This window comes from Hipposideros armiger, unplaced genomic scaffold (assembly GCF_001890085.2).
Source record: "Hipposideros armiger isolate ML-2016 unplaced genomic scaffold, ASM189008v1 scaffold_75, whole genome shotgun sequence".
Taxonomy (NCBI): domain Eukaryota; kingdom Metazoa; phylum Chordata; class Mammalia; order Chiroptera; family Hipposideridae; genus Hipposideros; species Hipposideros armiger.
Genome location: NW_017731425.1, coordinates 863,388 through 869,897, shown reverse-complemented (window position 1 = coordinate 869,897; position 6,510 = coordinate 863,388). Strand labels below are relative to the sequence as shown.

General features: G+C 49.0%; 1 protein-coding gene across 2 annotated transcripts in view; it reads left to right on the top strand.

The window, feature by feature from the left end:
* Positions 1-6,510, top strand: part of LIMK2 (LIM domain kinase 2) — a 64,559-nt gene that overhangs the window by 31,439 nt on the left and 26,610 nt on the right. The gene's annotated exons all lie outside the window — the stretch shown is intronic.

Genomic DNA, 6,510 nt, shown 5'->3' with positions numbered 1-6,510 from the left:
AGAGGGCAGTGTCACTGGCCCTCATATGTGGGATCCGAACCGGGGCCCTCTGGCATCCCAAGCGAGTTCTTAACCACCGCGCCACTCGGCCGGCCCAGATTCTGTGGAATTTTGCAGGTGGTGGACTAGGCGGACAGGGAGTACTTAGAAAAGGAGCCGGCCTCTAGGATTCGGCTTGCAGTGAATTAATTCATCATGACTAATCAGATTTGACTTCGTGTTTTCACTGGGTTGCTAATCATGAGACCCTCTCTTGATTTCCACAGGCATTTGATAAACTGTTTCATGATATCCTGACAATAACAATGGGGGCAGAAAATCTAGAAAACTCAGATGCAGGAGTTAGGCATACCCAGCAGTTTGGGGCCCAGTATTGGAGAGGCGGGATTCCTGAATACCTTGCTAGGGCTTGTGTAGAGAAAAGGGCAAGAGATTTGAGCTCAGCAAACCTAGCTTTTAATCTCAGTCCTACACTTCCCAGTAGTAACCTTGGATGAACTACCTAACACCCTGGGCTTCCCTTACCTTTTCTGTGCTATAGATACTCCTCAAGAGGTTGTTGCAGGGACTAAACTAGATGATGAGCATAAAAGCCCTTTATAAACTGAAACACTTTATAAATGTTAGTTACCATCACTGTTCTAGTACTGTAGTTGCTTATCATGGGGCTCCTGAATCATATGTTTATTTACTAGGCATCCGTGGATGCCAGGTGTGGGCCTGGTGAGGGCCTCATGCAATTGATCTGGTGGTAGACAGATAGGGGCTTAGAGCCCTTCCTGTGTGTAATGTGCTTGGGGACACATAATGGGAACCCTTCCTGGAGGATATTGAGTTGGGTCTGGAAAAAGGAGGGGGATACAGCCACCAGGTGCAGAAGGAGCTAAGAGAGCAAAGACTTAGGGGACTGCCTGGGAGAGGTGGATGGGTCAGGAAGTGGAGTGGGGCAGGAGGTGGCCAGAGTGGTGATCCTCGTGGGGAAGCTGAAAAGACCGCCCCAGGAGTCCTGAGTGCAGTGTTCCCAGGCAGGCTTTGCCTTGGGACAAGAGCACTAGGAAAAAAGTGGAGGAGGTGTTCACTCTCAATCATGGGACTACTTCTTTTTGTTGTTGTCCATTTATCATTTTAAAAAGTAGCACATAAGTATAAGAAAATATAAACAATATCAAAACAGTAGAAAATGAATGCTATTTCATCCCGGCTTCTTGTCTCACTATCCTAAAGAGAAACTGGTAACCATGGGGAGGAGTCTTCCAGATGGTCTCTAAGGATTACGTGTATAGACTTTTTAAACGATGGGATGTTACTGTAGACTCTTTCTGACGCTTGGATTTTTCACATGACACTACCCGGGAGAATTTCTGTTTCAGTACCTAGGATTTACCTTACTGGTTTTAACAGCTGCGTAGTCTTCTGTTGTATGGATGTGTTATTGTATGTAGCCCACCCCTATTGTTGGACACATGGGTTGTTCCTAATCCTTTAGTATTAAACAGTGAGAGATACATGTCTTAGCACCCTTGTAAGAATATTTCTCTAGGCAAAGTTTCTAGCAGTGGAATTGCTGAGACTCTTATTTTAGAAAGAAGACTACTGATGTAGTGTAGAAAGTGAGTTGGAAAAGAGAAGCAGAGGCAGGAAAAACAGTGAGTAATGGGGGTGGCAGTGCTTACCTTTCAAGGTTCAGAAGCTGCCACATCCTCAGGATTTCCCTTCCCTGGTTGGAATCCTCCCAGCCAGTAGTGGGCTCCACATGAACACAGTTTCTTGGGCTTCAGATTATCTGACCAGAGCCGCCTTCTGAGGAGAGGTTGGAGTGATTCATTCATTCACTGCTCCTCCCCAGAGTGTTCACTTGGGTCTGCCAGCCATGAAGGCTTTTGTCTCCAGCCTCTCGCAGCTGCCTTCAAGCCCTGGGTCTCAGCTGGTTCCAAGGAGTCAGTTTACTTGGCTTCCAGCCAATTTTCCAACTTGTGAAATGGCCAGGAGATTAGCACCTCTTGACATTTTATCCTGTCTGTAACTGCCAGTCCAAAGGTCCCTGCAGTTGGCTCTGGCAGCTGTAACTGCCAAATCCTCTAACAGCTGCTCTTGGGACCTAGCAGAGAAGCTTTCTACCCAGGAACAGTATCCAAGGGCAAGAGGGGGAAATAATATCATCCATTGCAACCTTTCACCTCCCAGCTCTGGGCCCTTTAAAGTTGGCCCTGAACACAGGGCCGGCCGAGTGGCGCGTTGGTTAGGAACTGGCTTGGGACGCCAGCTCTGAGCAGCAGGGCCCCAGTTCGGATCCCACATGGGGCCAGTGACACTGCCCTCTACAGCTAAGATGGTGAACAATGGCTCGACCTGGAGCTGGGCTGCCATGAGTCGCCAGTGACGGCGTAGGCTGCAGCCCCTGCTGCAGTGGGCTGCCATAAGCTACCGTGTATGGCTGGCAGCCAGCGTGAGCTGCCAAGAGCCGCTGTGAGCAGCCGTCCAGAGGCTGGCGAACGATCTGCCTCACCCGGGAAGAGCACAATGATAATACCAACTTGGGCCAGTGAAGCAACGTCCTCCACAACTAGACTGAAGAACAAAACGACAGCAACTTGTCTGTTCCCCTTCCCCAATTCTCCAATAAAATCTTTAAAAACAAATAAAGTTGCCCCTGAGGAAAATGACACACTTGGGTCTGAGTGGCCATTGGCTTATCACATCTGGCGATTAGTCCTTCAGTGGGTTCCTCCTGAAGTCAGGATTTATGGGGGTCAAATGGATTCCACCTAGGAGGGGCTTCCGCTTCAGCTCAGGATGCGGGGAGATGGCTGCCCCTCTTCCAGGGGGAGGCAGTTTTCGTGGTATTGAGAAGTCCTCTCACTAGTTCCCCACCCACCCACTGAGTCCTTTGTAAGGAGAGTGGGGGGAAAGGAGAACGCCTGCAGCCTCCTGCTTGCATTCCTAGACATCGACTCACGCACCCGCTGCCTCTGGAACAGCAGAGCTGTGTGAAATGTCAAGACGAGTTATGCTCATGGGCTCCCTGGCCCCAGTCTCTTTGTGGCTTGCATTTTCTTCCATCTGCACTCTGTTCATCAGATGGAAATCAGAGGGTGCAATTAGAAGATAATTTGCTTGTTCCAGGCTTAATTTGGGGCCCCCTTCTTGCCTGATCGCTTTACAGGGAAGATAATAGATTTTTGGTGAGAAATAGTTGGCTCTGTGGCTGGGAGAAAGAGAGCTCCGAGCTCTCCAGCTGGCAGCCCTTTCAGTGTCCCGTGTGTTGTTCCCCCACTTCCACCCTGTTCCCCTGTGGCTCTTGTGTGGTCCCCACGCCAGGATCCTGATCCCCTCAGGACCGGCTCGAGATGTTTAAACTCAGCTTGAGACCCCAGGAAAATAGGGAGCCCTCTGCAACCTCAGATTGAAGCTGGAAGCTATTTAGAGATCCCATCAAGGCCCAGACAGAGGCAGCAACTTGCTGAAGGCCACAGAGCTAGCCCATAGGGGTGCTAACAATAGTCTGAATGATATTAGCAGCTAACATTTATCAACCCTTAATGTGTTCCAGACTGTATGCCAAGGGCTTACGTGCAGTGCATTGTCGCATTCAAACCCAGACAGTCTGGCTCTGGGCCCAGGCTGGGCTCCTGCTCAATATACACAGCTTGGGTTCGAATCCTTGCTCCACCTTTTACTGATACAGCTGAGTGACCTCAGACAAGCAATTTAAACTTCCCGTATCTTCGTTCTTTCCTCTAAAAGGTGGGAAACCCCAGCACTACTTACTGACTAGTGTGGGTTAAAAATCCATTCATATGTGGAAGTGCCGCAAGCAGTGCTTGGTGCAGGGTGAGAGCACCCGTCCTAGTGCTCACTCCCCGCTGCTTCTGGGGCTGGAGTGTGGCGTCTGTGTGGCAGGAGATAGATATGGCTGAGTGCTGCACAAATGCCAAAAGCTGGTCTTTACTATTACAGAGTGGTTGAGTGCACTGGCTCTAGAACAGAGATAGCAAACTGTAGCCCCAACACCCGTTTTTGTACATGTGTGATTTTTACATTTTTAAATGGTGGGGGAGGAGGGGCAAAAGAATCTTTTGTGGCACACTAAAATTAAATAAAATTCAAATTTCGGTGTCCATAAATAAAGTTTTGTTGGAACACAGTCATGTCCATTTGTTTACGTTTTAGATGTGGCCACTTGTGTGCTCCAGTGACAGAGCTGAGTAGCTGTGACAGAGGCTGTGTTTGTGTAGATCTGCAAAACCTAAACGATTTGCTCTCTGGCCCTTTACAGAAACAGTGTCCTGACTCCTTCTCTAGAATCACACTTACTGGGTTTGAAACGCAGCTCCACCACTTACCAGTTGTTTGTCTTTAGGCTAATGACATGACCCTTCAGAACCTTAGTTTCCTCACCTGTTAAATGGGGACAATAACATCTACCCCATATATTGGCAATTTAAGTATGATTAACAGATTCAGGCCTGTACAAGTTTGAACTATTGTCTGTCACATGGCCACATGATCTAATGGATAAGGCATCTGATTCTGCATCAGAAGATTGAGGGTTCAAGTCCCTTTGTGGTCATTCCTGGGCTTGTTTTTCTCCCTTCATTTAAAGTTTTCCCCCTCTTGGGACTGTGCCCTACTCAGGCCTAGGACCCTCTGGTGTGCCAGCCACCAGTCCTCCCACCCCTTCGATGCAGTTCTGTGCCTGCAACCGTGGAGCTTGGGACACAGGGCCAAAATTGTACCCATGGCAACCCCAAGAGCACACTGCAGACTCGGGCAGACTGTGGACCCTGAAGCCACCGGCCCCAAGTCTTGGGAACCCACTGGGGATTGGCTACCTGAACTAGAGAGAACTGTGACAGGTTGGACTAGGGGATGGAAGGTGGCGGAGTTGCCCCAAGGGGGTCAAAAGACAAGTGCATTTTATTTTTATTCTATTTTATTTTTTTAAAGATTTTATTGGGGGATTGGGGAAGGGGAACAATGCTGGGGAGTAGGGGAAGGGGAAAAGCCAAGTTGTTGTCTTTCAGTCTTAGTTATGGAGGGTGCAGCTAGCTGAGCTCCAAGTCCAGTCACCATTCGGCTGCCCGTCGGCAGCTCACGGCTGCTCAACTCATGGTGCCGTGTTTAGTCTTAGTTGAGGGTGCGTGTAGCCCTCCAACCCATGCGGGAGTCAAACTGGAAATCTTGTTGTTAGGAGCATGTGCTCTCACCAGCTGAGCCATCCTGCCACCTGTTGGCAGCTCAGCAGCAGCTCAGCTCAGGCGCAGCTCACTGGCCCATGTGGGAATCGAACCAGTGACCCTGTTGCTCAGAGCTCGCGCTCTTAACCAATTGAGCCATTTGGCCGGCCCAGGACAGGTGCCTTTTAAAATATAATAGATGACTGTGGTGAAAAAGATTTAGAAATAGTGGTGATGGTTGTACAGTATTGTGAATGTAATGGATGCTACTAAATTGTACATTTAAAAATGGTTAGAATGTCAAATTTAATGCCATATATATGAGTATATATATTTACCACAGTAAAGATGTTTAAAAAAAAATAGATGTAAGAAATTTAACACAAGGCCTGGAACGTATTAAGTGCTCAATAAATGGTAGCTTATAATAGGGTGCAAACACGATCTCTGTCATCGTATCATTGGCATCCCTGTGTCCAATCGGTAGAGGAATAGAAAAGGACTCCCTTGTAATCCAGCCCCCACCTTTGCCACAGACATTCCTGTCACAATGACAGGGTGTTTCTGGAGAGACGAGTGTATGCCTTGGGGGAGAGAGCTGGCATCACTCCCTCAATCCAACAGTGAGGTGTGAACCTGCCCCAGTCTCCTCCAGCAGCCTTGCTCTTCCCCTCAATAGCCCTGCAGACAGAGGAGTAGGGACCTTTTCAGTGGTGGACGCTGGTTTGGGCATCCCTGCAGTTGGGCTCCTCAGGCAGGCTCCCACTCCAGATACCTGGGCCCGTCATTCCCTCAGGTATCCAGACCTTGTCCTCCATCATGCCCTGTTTTTTAAGTTTGAGAAGTGGTTACCATGGACACAGTGGAAAAAGCACCACTGCCCACTGAGGCCGACAGATGGCATTCTGGGAATGAACAAATGAATGATAGAGAGGCCACAGGTGACTTGGGCTCCAGTCCCTGTGCTCTCTCCTCCTCGCAGAAGGGCTTTGAGGGAGATGTTTCGTTTTGAAAAGACAGAATGAAGCTCTCGGCCTGAGAGTTCCAGCTCTGGAGTCACATGGACCCATATTTAAGTCCCAACCCTGCCACTGACTAATTTTTTGGCCTTAGGTAAGTTACCTAATCTCTCTGTACCTCACTTTCCCTGTTTATAAAGTGGAGATAATTCCCATCGCAGAGAAATAAGAGCATGCTTATACAGCACTTGCCACATGGAGAAGCGTCAGGGGTCAGTTAACACTCTGGGCCTTGTTTCCTCATCCTCAGCACAGCTCTGCCCAGAAAAGGAGTGGCAGCCCCCTTTGGCCAGCATTTGGGGCTGTCCCGGGGC